Source organism: Zalophus californianus, chromosome X (genome assembly GCF_009762305.2).
Source record: "Zalophus californianus isolate mZalCal1 chromosome X, mZalCal1.pri.v2, whole genome shotgun sequence".
Taxonomy (NCBI): Eukaryota; Metazoa; Chordata; class Mammalia; order Carnivora; family Otariidae; genus Zalophus; species Zalophus californianus.
Window position 1 is genome coordinate 104,350,404 of NC_045612.1, and position 17,297 is coordinate 104,367,700.

General features: G+C 36.7%; 1 protein-coding gene across 1 annotated transcript in view; it reads right to left on the bottom strand.

Moving 5' to 3' along the window:
• Positions 1-17,297, bottom strand: part of IL1RAPL1 (interleukin 1 receptor accessory protein like 1) — a 1,385,574-nt gene that overhangs the window by 384,500 nt on the left and 983,777 nt on the right. The window lies entirely within an intron of this gene.

Here is a 17,297-nt window from a genome sequence, read left to right on the forward strand (position 1 = left end):
GGACAATAGCAACAGGGGGAGCCCAGTGGCTTCTTTCTTTTGGATCAGTTTACAAAAATGAAGTTTTGCCAAATATCATTTTTCAGGAAGGAGGGAAAATTGGAACTGGATCTAGACAGGACTCTCCCACATTCCTTTTTCTCCATTAGTTATGAGACTGGCACTCAAGACATGAGTTGCAATAACACATGAAAGAACAACTGAGTATACTCTTTTGCTCCTTCAAATTCAAATGGCACCTCACACCAGCACCAGCTCCACATAAGACCTACCTCCATTTTAGTGCATGGCTAATTATATCTGCATACTAAATTACATGGTTTCAAATTTCAGAGTATTATTCAGAAATGCCCCTCACATGTAACTTGGGGTTAGCCCAGTATCAATTTTAGGATAATAAAATGATGATCAGTTGTAATGAGCCCTGAGTGTTACATGCAACTGATGAATCACTAAATTCTACCTCTGAAACTAATAAAAAAAATGAACAGTTAATAAGTAAATACTGAAAACTGATACTGACATATTTTCCTTTGCTAAGCAATTATGGGAGGATGTATAATTTCCTGCTTTTATACTAAAAATTCTGGAATCAGATAAATATGAATTCACTACTTGTTCCAAGAAATACATCCTCTTGAACAAGAAGACTGTGAACCAAGCAAATACTTTATTCAACAAGACCAACACCTTGCTCATTAATAATCGTATAAAGATCCTTATACTAGGTGTCCACTCATCCAAAACTCTTATGACATAAACTCAGTCCAATCCCAGCCATCTCCCCACCATGACCCACCATAAAATGATCCAGCCTGGGCTCAAAATCCCTAAAATATCCCCTTTGATACACTACCAAGACTCCATCCAGATGGTGTTCTCACTTCACAACAGTAGATCTAATAAATTTAGCTTTGCTCAATTAACAGGTTATTCTGGTTGTCTTTTTGGGGAGTTGACAGTCAATAGCATTAAACAGCCAGAACTGCCCTAACCTCTGTGACAGAGTATAAAGGAGCAAGAGGTATATTTCCTACCCTTAAGAACTTTATCCCCATGACAAAAATATATAAGTGCTACAAGAATTCAAAGATAGGAAACATCAGCGTCAACTACAGGATTCCAGGGAAGGTTTCAGAAGGACATGCTCTTATTAGCATTGAGGTGCCTTCAAGGCTAGTTTAGGATTTAAAACACATTTTTCAAAGCCTCCAAAATAATAAGAGTCCGGGACACACAACTGTGTCTCATTTTTCTCTCTGCAAACTCTATTGGCATTTTGTCCCAGCAAGGGCCTGGGAGGTACGGAAGCAAGGTGGAAAAAAGCATACTGAGTAGTCAGGAGAGCTGGATTTCATGTCCAGCTCTTCACTAACTCACAATGTAACCTCTGAGGAGCCACCTGACACAGCTCAATTGTACTTAATCTCACAAATGTGTGAGTTGGATTACATAATCTCCAAAATCACTTTCAGAGTCAATGGTTTAGAATTCTAATTTACATCCCTTATTTACATGCAAAATATTTGTAGTTTGCTTTATAAATCAGCAAAATCCAAAGACAATAAAGCAGTTTGAAAGTGTATATTGTGTCAGTGTCTTTGCTCTGTTTGCATTTATAGATGCATACTGTGTGATGTATATGACTCATATAAATGCTAAAAGAATACTTGACATAATGTATGTGCAGAAAGCTATACTGCAGACCTGTTCTGCTTGCTCAGGGGAAGTCATCTCATTTAACCTATTTTGGACTATACCGAAATGGAAGATGTTTTATTTCCATAATATGAAGTTATTTCAGACTTAGATTAAGATGGAATGAATCATATGTGAATTCCATAAATTGATGAAGAAGGCTCAAATTCACAGATAGAATGGAGAATTCAATAGTAAAGGAAAATGGAATTGCTTGTCTAAGTCAGTAAGGCATACCTGCATGTTGTTTCCTGTCTTCACGTCTTTTATATTGAGACATCTAGTTGTCTGCATTCACACTGGCCAAGAGAAAAACTGTGACATCAGAGCCATCCACCTAAAACATATGTTGCTCAAAAACCTAAAATGGGCCCAAGGGGGGAGAAGAGACACATGGCACTGACCTAGACCTAGCCTGTATCTTGGAGTCTACATGCAGCTGTGCCAGTCTAGATGAGCCAATCCCCACAGGTCCACAGATGCTTGGATGAGAATTAGGGATGGTTGTTTGAAGCCACTGAGTTTTCCAGATGGTTTGGAGTAACGGGGAAGTGGCTAAGTAACAGATGAAATTATTATTTCTCAGCAGAGAACATGTGCTGAGGGGTGGTCACACTAAGATGAATAAGGGAATAAAAATAAATAGTTCTTCTGCTTGAGCCAGTAATGCAGACGATTTCCATTCTGCAGACCTAGCTATCCGTGTGGAAACATACATAGATACATACATACATACAAGGGCTAGTAAAATGTACCCAAGTTTGAGGTGGGGGGAGAGGAAAAAGTAATTTTTAAAATTTAATTACTTAAAACCACATTTTAAGTAATGATAGTAAATAATAGCAATAATAAATCAAAAAAGCACTGGTGTAAGTGGTATTCGATATTTCTAAGCTAATATTAAGTGATCTTAATTCAGAAAAATATACTATTTTAAAAAGTAATTACAGGAAGGTACATCCAAGGGAAAAGAAAGACTTTCTGGGGCAAAACACCACAAAGGAAAAAAGAGAGGCCATCTTGCTTTGGCAAAATCATTGTGAATATGAAATCAGGGGAGGAAAACAACATCTACCTTTGTCTGAGTTTACTTCACAGTCTAGTGGCCTATATAAAATGGTTATATAAGAGCAAAGCAATTTAAAATTATATTCATGAGAGAAAATCTGTAACAAAAAAGTCTGTAAACTTTTGGAGAAGATTTCTATATAGATTCAATATACAAATAAAGAAAATGGCTAAGTGCCACTGTATCTTTTTTATTCTCATAAGTTTCTCTCAGATTCTCTTAAGATGTTACACGGACTTTGGTCTCAGCCCAGACTTATTTTGGTTTCGAAACTTAATAACCTGCTTTGGAGTTGAGATTAGAGGAGCATCCTTTTGAACATATATCATTTATACATTTTATTAGCATTCTAAAAGTTCATGGAGGAATCAGCTGAGAAATAGACTATCTAACTGGTCATTTGAGTCCTTAAAGACTTTTAAAATATGGCCTGCCCCTGGGAGAAAATGGTTATAGAAAAAAAAAAAGAAAAAGAAAAAAGCAATTTCAGAAAGGGAACGCAGTCCAGGGTCTGCTGTAAGAGAATACATAGCTACACCCTGTTCTCCTTTGCCACCTTCTGGCTTTCCTATTACAGTGAATCAAAGTTCAATTCTTATAATAACTGAGGTCTCAGCTTTAACTTAAGTCCTCCGTCCCTCACCACGCATGCTCAATCATTTGCCAAATCCTATCTCTGCTAGGCCATTTATATGCCCCATGCCATCACCCTCACTCTGACCTCATTTCTTCCCATTGGCTCTACCACAACAGGCTATTGTGAAAGATGACAAAAAATGGCCACAGTAACTCCCATCAAAGGTGAGGTCATTTCCCTATCCCCTGAACATGCACTAGCCATGTGATCTCCTTTGACCAAAAGAATGTGGTAGAAATGGTGTAGTGTTGGTTCTGAGCTTTGACCTCAAGACCTTACAGTCTTCCACGCCTGGAAACTGCCACCATCATGTAAACATGCCCAGGCTAATGTGTTAGATAATGAGAGACACATGGCTCCGTCATTGCTATCAGCCCAGCCACAGCCAGCCAACCCCAAAATAAAGAACTACCCTGATGACCAACAGCTGACACAGGTGCACGAGAGAGCCCAGCAAACAACCATCTAGCAGACCACAGGCCAAATTGCCAGCTCCTAGTATAATGAGGCAAAAGCAAAACAGTTGTTTTCAGTCACAAAATAGTTCTGGTTTGTCCTGAAGTAGTTTGCTACACAGTAAGTTCTAAACTGGTGTGGCTACTAAGTCATCCACTCATATTAGCACATTACTTCCAATCTGTTGAAAGGATCACGGAACTGAAGGTCTAAGAATCTTAAAAAGCAAGAAATAGCAGGATATAAAGATGACAAGAAATTCTTGGGGACTGACGGTGAAAACAAGGTGATAGAAAAACAAGGAAAATAGTTGAAAAATAACAAGACCATTTTCAGAAACTTTCTATTTCCATCGCCCTAGCTCTTGCATGTTCTTCCCTTCCTCTCCCTAGAATGGAAACCAAGTGTTTATTGAAAAGAAGACAATGTATTGGTCTGAGGTCATCATCCTAATTGGCACAAATGTGTAGAGTATGTTCATTATGTGCCCAACATAAGGCTAAGTGCTTTGTGCTTATGACTTCATTTAATCATTGCAACAACCTTAAGAGATAGTATAATTATCATTTTCATTTTACTAATAAGAAAATGGAAGCACAAAGAAGTCACTTGCTCCAGCTCATACAGTAAAGGGCATAAAAGTGCCCTAACCCCGGGGGATCAGTCACTGCAGCCTGCCCTCTTCACCAACCTGCTTCCCCCGCTTCAACACTTGGTTGGAGCTCAGGAGCCTACTCGCATAGGTCCCACCATTCCCAGTTTTTATGGGGCTTCTTCGTGTAACCCTTTGGCCTCTACAGGCATCTGACATACTCTGTACTCCTCATCCTTCTTTAGCACAGTGGTTCTGGGGGCCTTCAATCCACTAATGCCTGCATTCCACCCCCAGAGAATCCAATTTAATTGGTTTAAAGTACGGCCTGGACATCGGCATTTAAAAAATCTCCCCACATTACTCTAATGTATAGCCAAGGTTGAGAATAACTGGCGCAAAGGGATGAGAGATTATTCATTCATTCCCCACCCCACCCCCCACCTGAAGAAGGGTACTTATAAGAAGTAGCTTATAGATCAAAAATCAAATCAGGTTACAGTAGAACCAGCAACACTTGAAGGTAGAAAAGGAGGCTACCTCCCTGACATGATTTTATGCTCCTGGCCAAAAACGCCTTTCTCTACGCCATACTACCTGAAATTCTACTGTGGGGAAGAGTTAAAGCTTTTATCACGGTATTCTTCCACCATCATCTTTTTAAAATACAAAATCCCCACAGTGAGGATAAACTTGCTCATGTAATTCTTACAGCCATGTCTGTTCATTTCCCCGATCAGTCTTCTTAGGACAGCAAGTTTGGATCGGGGTACTGAGGGAGAAGGAAGTTTGATTGTTAAAGAGAAACTTGCTTTTGAATCATGGGTCGCTACTCTTCGGAGTCTTGGCCAAGCTAGTGAACAGAGGAAAGAAATCTGAGGACTTCTGGCAGTGTGTGAGAGAGAAGGGGATGACTGGAGCTAGCAGGCAGGAGTAAGGGGCAGTAAGATATGGAGGATGGCGGAGCATTGCTTTTACTTGAGCCTGGAGTCTGAAGACAATATTTATTCCTTTTTTCTTTTTCTCATAACATCTCTTTGTTCACTCATTTGCGAAATGTGCATAAAGTATCTGCAGTATAAAAAATACAATTGAAAATACAAAGATGTCAAAGATACATGCCCTCCGGGAGTATAAAATCTTAAACAACTTTCAACAACATTGTGATAAAACAGAGAAAATAAGATCGAATCTCATTCAGTTTTCTTAAATTCGAGAGCCTAAAATAAATTCATAACTTTGGGTGGACTGAATTACTGTCTAATAATCTTTTGTAATTTACAATAATTTTCTTTTTGATAATTTTAAGTCCTGAAATGGAAACTAAATCACTGAGAAACACTTCTCATTTTGAACTAAAGCAGGGCCCTAGAAGTGGAAGAATTTACTGACGGCTTTTCTTTTTTTTTATAACCAACAAAGTCTTTATGAAATATAAATCAATATTAGAGACCAAAATTAAATTCAAAGCTCCAGAAACTTAACCTAGACTAATGGAGGGCTTGACAACTTCAGCAGAACAAAGGGAATTTTTCTTTCATCTCAAGTATATATGAAACTAATTCTCCTAAAGAGAGTGAAAGTATTGATTTTCACGTGTTTGGTGAGACCTAATATAATCTCTGACCTTTTAGCAGGAGTCACTACCTTACAGTCAAGGCAACAGTGACAATGGTGATAGCATGTTGAAACAGAGACAAACGAACAGCTCAAAAAGAATTATCATATGGAAAAAAGAAGCTATATGTCTTAATAATCATAAGGATCGTAGAGGACCAAGAACTTGAGAAAGGTGGACAATTACAACAAACTGTCGAGAGGTTCCTCAAAATCTGAATGAACTGGAAAAGATTTCCCTTTCCAGTCTGTTGCCATTTCTGAAACTTCTAGTTACTTACTCCTTTGACAGTCTCCTGAAGAAATGAACATTTTAACTGCTTTAAAAACTATACAGAATGAGAGGAATGAACCATTTGAATTGTAAGGTCATATAGGGCTGCAATTAGAAATAATGTAGAGTGTCTTGTCCAGCTATGTACCCACACATTATAGGTAGGAGGAGTTGAATAAAGATTGCAGGGCCCCAATCTGAAAGATTCTGGTTTAATTATTCTATGTCGGCACCTGGGAATCTGTACTCTGGGTGACTCTGTTGAGAGTTATCTGAAGTCCACACTTGGAGAAACCCTTCTCTCTTCTTTGCATTTTACAAATGATGACATAGAGGGTAAGAATGCAAACTGCATATTTGGAGAGTAGAGAAAAACCTTTGTAATACCTTTCAGGGATTCCTCTTAGATTCAATCAAATATATAGACTTGCAAGACTATGACAGTTCACATTTGCCATGAGTCTACTCAGAACATATGGGTCAGGGGACAGAAGTCCCTTCCAAGAGAATCAGTGCAGCAGTTCATGTATAGGACAGTTTACACAGTCTTGGGAGCTACCCCCTCCGCAGGTGACACAGTTCAAGTTCAAGGAGACAGTTCCACATCAGGCGGCTGGGTAACTGACCTGAATTAGAACACATCTCAGTCCTCACAGACACCAATATCACTTGGAACAACTCTACTGGCATAGTTTCCAAAGTCCTCCAAGGGACCTGCCCTATATCAAGAGTCCCTGTACATAAGTAAGCCGAAAGCTATGACTTTAGCTCATGTATTTATGGTACTTCCCAGTCCAGATGCATCTTACCCATTAGGAGGCATTTTTACCTAGTAAAATAGCTGACACATAACCATCCTACCTGCTTTCTAGCATAGCAAAATTAGCCATAAATCACTTTCTTCTGCAACATAGGTTTTGTTAACACAAAAGTCATAAGTACAATTCCAAAAATGGTATTTTTTACGTGGATCTACCTAAAGGGCTATTGCTATATCATCCCACTTTCACAGAGAAATGCCAGGGATGGGAGAATGAAGTAGTACAAAAAAGCCCTTCTTTTTTTTTTTAACAGTAACTTTCACAAAACTCAGTGCAAGTCCCTATGTGGTCTAGAAGGTGCCTCAGGAGATTTGCCTCCCCTTTCCCTCACTTTATGAGCTAGAAGTCTCGCTCCACAAGAAAAAACAAGTTTTCAACTTGGGCAAGTCAACTGTATTTCCTAGTTTCCTTTTCAAACTTTCCCTAAATTCACACCTCCACTGCCATTCTGTTTTGTTTTAGTTTGGTGTTTTGATGTGTTAATTTCAAGCAACTGAAGAGGAGGTATTTACATATGCATACAGCTGGAACGTATTAACATTTGACAAAAATCTAAAGACCATGTAAAATACTTCTTAGTAGTCTTCTCTAAATACTAATGAATAAAGTTTCAAATAGCTTTCATTTTCTGAATGGAGTCAGATAAAGATAACCAAGATCCATTTCTCTAAGATTCTTCTGATATAGAAATGTGCATTGTAAATTTCTAAGGGGGGGATTAAGCATGCAGCATTCTCTAAACTTGTTTGATCATGGAACCCTTTTTGAACAGAACACTCACTTGACATAGAACATGAAAAATACTAGAAAAGGCATTTTCTTTGCAGTGCCTCTAAACATTGAATACTTTTGGAAAAGAGTTTGTTTCAATTTAATTGTGTGAATGTGCCAAGAATTTCTGAATTAGAAAAAAATGCCTGCAATCCTCACATAATACCAATTCTCCTACTGGGAACTTAAACTATAATGGCCAGGGCTATTCATTCTACATTAGTTATTTTTATTAAGATGGTCTCCATTAATCAGAAAAAGACTTTGTGGAGAGTATCTAATACAAACTATGTGAAACACTGCTGACTTCAACTTCCAATAAATAATGCTTACTTCCTAGAACAGGTTTTAGGGTGAACAGGGTGAAAATTTTAGGGTGAAAATTATCATTTTCACTCATGACCGTAAGGACTGTAAGAAATTACAACAGTCTTGAGATGAAAAGCTACATTTTGGACAAAAAATAAAATCTCTTGGTCTCAGACTGGTTTAAGAATAAAAATAAAAGAAAATCAGAAACACCAAAGACAAAATCAAAAAACTTTGTCAGGATACAACTCTTAACCCTGTAATATCCTGCTGGGAATTGAAAATCTTTTGAGATCAAATAAAATAATTATCATTGCAAGGGGTTTCTTTCTTTTAATCTACTTATAAGAGAAAGGCACTGTGAGGGGACTTAACAGGTCTTGCTAGATTTTACAATCAAGAACACTACTTGGGGGCGCCTGGGTGGCTCAGTTGGTTAAGCCACTGCCTTTGGCTCAGGTCATGATCCTGGAGTCCCTGGATTGAGTTGGCATCGGGCTCCCCGCTCAGCAGGGAGTCTCCTTCTCCCTCTGACCCTCCCCCCTTTCATGTGCTCTCTCTCTCTCTCTCTCTCAAATAAATAAATAAAATCTTAAAAAAAAAGAACACTACTTGGCACACAGTTGCTCAATAATTATTTGTTGATCCTAAACCATGGAAAAGAAAAGGGCATCATTAAACTCTAAGATCTCCAGGGGCTCTTAATTCTGAGACAAGCATTACAGAGAATGGTGGCATTACCGGAAGAAGAGACAAACATGCTAAGATCATGTGGCAGTGAAATATCCATACTTGCAATCTTTTCCTTTCCTTCATCCTCTCCCAGAAACTTTGCAGGCCACAAATCAGCTATTGAAATGCAACTGGGAGAGTCTACCTTGCAGTTTTATCTATGTCTCTCTGTACATTATATATTTCATATATAGGAGGGGAAGTATACAAGAGAATAAAAGAGACAATACCTAGAGATTGTAAAAATGAGATTGGAAAGGCACCTAATAGAAGAACAAGGAAAAGCAATCTAACAGGAAGTAAACTACTATATTTTCCTTGATATCAAATGTTCTTGAGTCCCTTAATGTACTTAATTGATAAATAGGACCTACTAGGAGCTAATCTTATTTTGGTGGATTCTTGGCTTAGTAAAAGGGCATTAGGGTTAAGCCCTCATATAATTCAATAGTGCAGCCTTCACATTCTAATTTTTGAATAGTTAGGGACTTAAAACCAACCTTACAAGGTAAAGAGTACACTCAACAATGACTGTTCAGACAAATGACTTAAAAGGTATCTTTCGGATAAAAGATAAACAAGATACACAATCTTTCTTCATATATTTTCTTCTGCTTTCATTTACACAAGTGCAATAAAGCAATTCAATATGATTAGAAGCTCCTATCACAACTGTTTGTGGACAAGGGATTCAGTGCAATGTAGTACAACTCACTGTCATTTGTCAGGAGAGGGTTAAGTGGCTCAGGAATGGAATCCCCTTTTGGTACTCTGTGATACTCATCTATCTTTTTTGTTCAAGGCTGTGATCTTAGGCAGACTTAGTATTAAACCAGTCCAGTATTTAGTAAATAAGGCGGAAATTTTAAACAGCTTCATACCCATTAATGTCCTCTTTGTAACTGAGAGCTAGGATGAAGGAAACCACCTAAGGCTACAATATAAGTCTTAACAACTGTGCCCAAATTCTCAAAGCCCCCTTACAGTTAAGTAGTAATGTGTGGGCAGAGAAAATATGGGAAACTTATCAGCAGAATAAGTAATAGCAGAGCTAAAGTTAAATTGTTATCTTCTTACCTTCAGATGTTTTTTTAAGAAAGCAACTGATGTCCACTGATATTTTAAAAATAGGTTTTGTATGCATTGGAAATATTTTTGTTTTGTTTGATTTATCATTTAGATTAGTTACTGCTGTTTTAGAAGCAACCTTGGAATTAAGAAACATGAACATATGTATATGTACAAACAATACTTAGCTATTTTTGGGTAATAAAAATCCATTTGATAAGGAATTTTCCAATTATGTGTTTATGGACTCTTTCTAAAACATAAATCTCACAGTTCTAGATAACATACTTTTTAAGGGTCCAATCTAATCAATAATACATCTGTCTGATGAGGGAAATGATAGCCATTCCATTGTTTGATAGGAGAGTGACAATGCTATGTCCTCACTAAAGAATGAAAATGCCTTCACACATTTCCATATGATGGATCACACCAAAACATTAAGTTTAATATCTATAGTAACATACACAGGTTTATCAGAATAACAGGTTCTAAATTAGAAACCTGTGTTTGGTGGGGGTATTTCTAGCCCAGGTCAATAGTTTGACACTTTCTAGGGAACACATGAATTAGGCAAATGCTAATTTTCAAATTAGGACATATTTTCATTTATACTATACTGATAGACATTTTAACATGACTATAAGTTGTTACAAGGTAATTGTGAATTTTCTCTTTAGATAATCTGCTTTCTAATTATTAAATATAAAATGGAAAAAGATGGCATCTCTCATGATTTTGGCATTATATTTATGATCAGGACAAAATAACAAGAAAATTAATTGCCCCACATGTTCACACTGACCTAGTAGTGTAATGTTGAGGTCATATAATAAAGTGAGGAGAGTTAGGCTTTGAACTTAAAAAGTAATTTTTTCCTTTTGAATTTTATATCAATATTCTCAAAATGTAAGACATTTCTTGTTTATAACCTGAAAAGGAGACTTGATGTCAATACACCCTGCGTGGGCCATGTTCTAGCCATGTGATCTTGGGCAAGTTCCTCAAATGCTCTGAGACTGGAGTCGGGATCATATTAAAAGAGGTCCATGAACAGAATAGTTTACAAATAAGAGAAACACAACTCAGTTACATTTTGTTTTCAATCAAACTGTGGTCAGAACATTTATATCATTATAAGATATTATGTATCATTTTCATGGCTCCACCCCAAATCCTGTAATGAAGAAAGCGTCAATGATTGGGATCAACTAACTAGAAAATATAAGGTGATTAACTACTAGAACATAGATGAATAAGGCAGATTTCTGGACTATCTAGTAAACAATTATCTTCAGTTTTGATGAAGAAGGGAGGACAGAAGTTGCATCAGAAGAGATTTAAAGTAGCTGGCAAGGCTCAGTGGACAACAAAATCTATGGTGGGTAGTTTCTCCAAGTCAGTAGCAAGTTGCCCCACAGATATTCCCAAGGGCTACCACATCTTTATTTTTAAAGTGATACAGGCCTGAATACATATTCTGTTTAAGACTTCCCTGACTCTCTTTTTTCTTTTTCTTTTTTTTTTGTAAAATTGAAATCTTGTTTCTGAAGGGCCAGACAACTGTTGGTCTTTATTATACTGTATTTAGTTATGGCAACACCTAGTCTTCTGTTTTCAAACCTATGAAATCATCACAGTTGAAAATATTAGTGAGGCCTAGCCCTAAATGCTATTTGTCTTAATAACACTTTCCATATTATATATAATCCATGGTTCAAAATAAATAGGCCCATTGGAGCGTTCATTCGATCTCTATGATTTAGTTTGAAACAGTATGGAGAGTTTACCTAGAAAATCACTATTTTAATACTGCTGAAATAACAATAAATTACCTCACATTTATATATAACTTTACAGTGTTCAAAGGAACATAAAATCCATTATTTGTTCTTGGAAAAGCTCATGAGTACACAACTGGTATACTCACACTCCTTGGTTCATGACATTTTAACATCACTGACCCATCCATGGCTCTCTTTTATCCTATTTCATACACTTACATCCATCTGCATTGTCTATTAGATTAATAATTGAATAGGAAATCCATTATTCTTGATCTTTAAAGTAAGTTTAATAGATCGGAAGTGCAAGATAATTATTATCACTGCAACATACAGTTAGTTGCTTAGTGCTCATGTACCGTGTGCTGTAATTCCTGTAATGATTTGAAGCAGATCACCATGGAATTAGGGGCAATTCCTTTCTCCTTCAGTATGCACTTATATAAAAATAATGACAAATGTCAATGTAACCAGTTGCTGGTTCCATGCACTACTTCCCCCCACAAGTCCCTTTGAAACCTCCACAGCTCTCCCATCTTTAACATGGGAGATGTCTCCCAAACAAAACTTCAAATGAAAGACAATCTCGGTAACTTGTGCACAAACAGAGCAGCTCTATCCTTACCAAGATATCCAGCTCTTACTTTCTAGTTATGAAGGAAAAGTTACATGTCACTTTTACATTGTTTCCTATGGCAGCCTGCATTAGGGCAAAGACTGCCAATTACCGTGTACTGCCATGAACTGCATCAATGCATCAGTCAAATATTTGGCTTATTCTTAACTTTTCAATTTTATCAAGAGTAAACTTTTTGAAGCAGAATATGAAGGTTTTCTTTACTTCACTTGTTTTCCAAAGGAAAAAAGCTGAAAATTTGATTGGCTGTTAAGCAGAAGCTTTATCTTTTTTGAGAGAAGGGGAAGGAGAAAAATGCATTGTTACTTGAATCCATTCTGGCCAATTGCCCTCTTTTTATTTCTTACTTTAGAAGCCTCCCACCTCTTCAGTGAATTAATGGGCAGAAAATTCAATGTCAAAGTCCTTCAATGTCAGAAACTATCTTTTTTTTTTTTTAAAGATTTTATTTATTCATTTGAGACACAGAGATACAGAGAGAGAAAGCATGAGCAGGGGGAGATGCAGAGGGAGAAGCAGGCTCCTCGCGGAGCCAGGAGCCCGATGTGGGGCTCGATCCCATGATCCTGGGATCACGACCTGAGCCGAAGGCAGAGGCTTAACCATCTGAGTCACCCAGGCGCCCCAGAAACTATCTTTATTTTACCTTCCTAGCAATAGTTTAGCTAGGCACAGAATTTGAGTTTGACTGATTTTTACTTCAGTGCTTTCATGAAATCTATTGTTTTCTGGTATCTATCCTTGCAGATGAGAAGCTTGCTGTCATTCTAATTGACTTTCCTTTTGTTTATGGTATGTATTCTAACGTTTGTTTCTAGTAGCTCAGACGTTCTCATTGATCTACGATGTCTAGGTATGGATTTACTTGTATTGGTCCTATTGGACATTCAATGGGCACTTTTACTCAGTGGACTCATTTTTGGTTCTTGAAAATTCTCTGACATTATCACTTCAAATATTTATTCTTGGACATTTCTTTATTCATTTCTTATGAAATGAATGATGTTGGAACTTTACAAGCTATGTTCCTTGTCTCCTAATTATTCCTTTATATGTCTGTTTTCAATCTCTTTGTCCTTTTATTATGCTTTTGATATAAATTCCTCCGCTAATTTTCATGTATGCTCTGTGCTTTCTGGAGTTAATCTGTTGAGTTTTTTAAAAATATTTTTCTTGTAAAATTATCTCCCCCAATATTTATAAACTTGAAAAGCACACAAAATAAATAAAAATAATAAGCATCTACAGTGCCAACTCCAGAATTAGCCACTTTTGGTGATTTGGTTTACTCTTGAACACCTTTCTCCCCACACAGATACTTTACAAACTACTGAAAATATGAATATGGGTATGTTTTTTTAACAAAAATAATTATAAACATCACTCATAAAGTTAAAGTCCTCTTCAATCACCACGTCCATTGCTGATCCACTCCTCTACTATACTGAGGTAAACACTATCGATAAGTAGCCATGCAAATTCTCTAGTATTATTTTATGTGTTAATATACATAAACATTTCATGTTATGCCAATTATATCAATTATTTACTAATATTTTTGAAATTTCCCCACATACTGAAACATATAAATATATTTAGTGCATTTTATTTAATTTCTGTACACTATTTCATAATATGTTTTGCCACATTTTATTAATTTATTCCTCTTTTGATAGCTTTTGTCCGTTTACTTTTGGTGTCAATTTTTCTCTATTATAAACAGCACTGAAAATAAACAATATCCTTGTGCATGTCTTTTATATGTGTGTATGAGTGTTTCTCTAGGGGAAATACCAAAAGTCAAATTTCTGGGTGATGAGGTTTTAGATTTAATCAGTATGTATCAGTGTAGACATTTCATCAAACCTACAGTTAAACAGTATTTAAAATTTTACTCATCTGATCAGTACAAAGTAGAACATATATGTTGTTTAACTGGCTTTTCCTGATTACTAAAGAAGCTGAGAAAATCTCTGTGTGTTTATTGGCTTCTTTGATTATCGGTTTAAATATTTTCACTATTTGTTAATTAGGTCGTTTCTTATTAAGTAGGAAATATTTGTGTATTCAGAATAGTGATCCTTTGTTATGTGTATTACAAAAATTTTCTTCAATAATGAAATTTATTTTATATGTCCACTAGTTTTGTTCTTTTGGTTATTTTTAGGACCCCTTTTTTTTGTTTGTTTGTTTTTGTCTTTTTTGTAAGATTTTATTTATTTGAGAGAGAGAGCAGGCAAGAGAGAGCAGGGGGGCATTGGAGGGGGAGAGGGGGAGAGAGGAAGAGGAGGAGAGGGAGAAGCAGGATCCCCACTGAGCAGGGAGCCCAAGGAAGAGGCAGGGCTTGAACCCAGGTCCCAGAGATGATGGACCTGAGCTGAAGGCAGACGCTTAACCAACTGAGCCACCCAGACGACCCAGGACGTCTTTTTGTAATGGTTAGTAATTGTAATTACTTAGTAATTGTTCTTTTTGGGTCACAGCTATCTCTTTAACTCTTTGACAATCATAAATATAATTATTTTAGTAATTTCTCCCCATTATTTTCAGTTCATCTGGAGTAATTTTATACCCTAGGTTGATTTACTGTCTGTTTTTTTTTTAATTTTTAATTTGTTGTCATTTTTGATAAATGGAAGTAACTACTATTTTTGGAAATACGATAGAATATTTTCATTTAGTCATGTTACATACATTGCTCTTTCACTAACTGTAAACAAGAATCAGGTATCAAAGGAGACAAGGTGGTATGGCAAAGGTAGCAGATTCAGTGAATGAGATGTGATGATCCTACATGGCTGCTTTGAAGAGGGAAGCAGGGGCCATGGGGCAAGAAATGCCACTGGTTTCTAGAAGCTGAAAAAGGCAAGGAAACATTGCCTCCTGAAGCCTCCAGAAGGGATGCAGGCCTGCCTGTACCTTGATTTAGCCCACTGAGACACCATGGTGGACTTCTGACTTATAGAACTGCGAGATACTTGATTTGTGTTGTTTTAAGTCACTTAGTTGTGATAATATATTATTACAGCAACAACAGAGCTTTCCAGTTACAGCCTCCTAAAAGGTAGAGCCTGCCCATAGTAGCTCCCTTCAATCAGTCTCCCCCTCACTCACTAGTTTGTACAGTAAGCCTACTTCCAGTTACATCGCTCATAAAGGGCAATGTTAGGCCTATACACCGACAGGATATAAATTTCAGGATACATCTTCCTACTTCCAGACCTTGATCCCAGCATGCTATGCCCTCGGATCTGCCTGCCACACTGTGCACATTTTGTTTCTGCTCTGTGTTTGGTCTGGAAATGTTTACTCTGTTGGGATATGTCTTTTATCTATTTTTATATTTTATCTATCATTGCTATTAGAACAATAATGATGACATTGACTTTGTGGTAGAGACAGTTTTGTAAAGTAATGCTTGAGGCTGCCCCACTATTCTAATAGCAATCAATGCACACGTTTATAATTTCATGTCCTTTCCTCTCCTGCTTTTATGCTCCCTTCTATTCTTGGTTCTTCGTCTCACATACACAAAACCTTCCAAAGATAAGATTTTGATTTTCTCTCCGCTTAGACTTTGGAATAAGGAAAATGCAGAGAACATGCAGAAGTGGCAATGTCTTGAACCAAGTACTCTCTAGAGTCTCTTCCCCATTCTGTGTATCTGCTTACTATGGTTGTTATTCCAGAGGGTATCTAGCTGCAGGAGTGACTATAAAAGATGAAATTGGAAAGGAGGAATTTAATCCACAAAGCTCCCATTTCAAAAATTTGTATAAATCTAATACATTTTTAAAAAAATACACCCAAGTGAAAGATTTGTTTAGCATAAAATATGTCCTCATTGTTCAGGCCAAACATTACAGGGAAATAGGACTTGCAGAACAGAATTATAAACCAAATAATCGGAATATTAAAATATCAGTAATCTGATACATTGCAAATCTAGGTTAGTATAAGAATCCATGGATACCATTTTCTAATGTATATCAAATCAGGGAGCAGGACTTACAGACCCTGGCGTACCCCCAAATCCAGTATCATCTGTTGATATACTTTTTAAAGATTTTAATTAAATAAATCTAAAAAAAGAAATAAGATAAACCAACCAAAAGTACCTGAAATGAGCTACCTGCATTTTCAACCATGTTACAGTTTCATATTTTCCTCAATTTTGTAATAAATACATAAATAAATAAATAAAGCACTGTTTTTAATAAGAAAGAATTTAAAAACAAGGGAGATTATGAGTGCCACCTTGTGGAAAGACCTTCCAATATGATGGTCAAAATATTTGATTCTCAAGGCCTTCAACAAGTGAGTAATGTCACCCAAACTATTTAGTCAACTATAAAGTAACATGTCACCTGAAGCTAACTCTGTTACATTATCTGATTCCTAATGGCATTCAATTACTACTCGTTTGTTTGAAGCTATCATCAGGAAAATGTATGGACTAGCTTTGGTTTTCACTTTCTGCTTTCAATTCCTTTCATTGAAATTTCACATCACTCATGTGTGAATTATTTTACCCAAAATTACCCGAACAGGTCAAACAAGGCACCCGCTGGACTATAAGTTGTCTCCAGAAGAGCCTCACCAAGACTGTCATGGCAACAGCCTCATTCTGAGAGGCTCCTTTCAAATCTATGTTCTTTCATACATTCATTTTAGTTGAGTTTGTCTTATTGTTGTTGTTCTCTCCTTATTAAAAATGAGAATTCATAATTTATGGTTGTTATTTCCTCACTGGTGTGACCCCAGCCACTTGTACTCCACATGGTACAGAAGAGCAGTTTAATTAACGTACACTGAATGAACAAATGAATGCT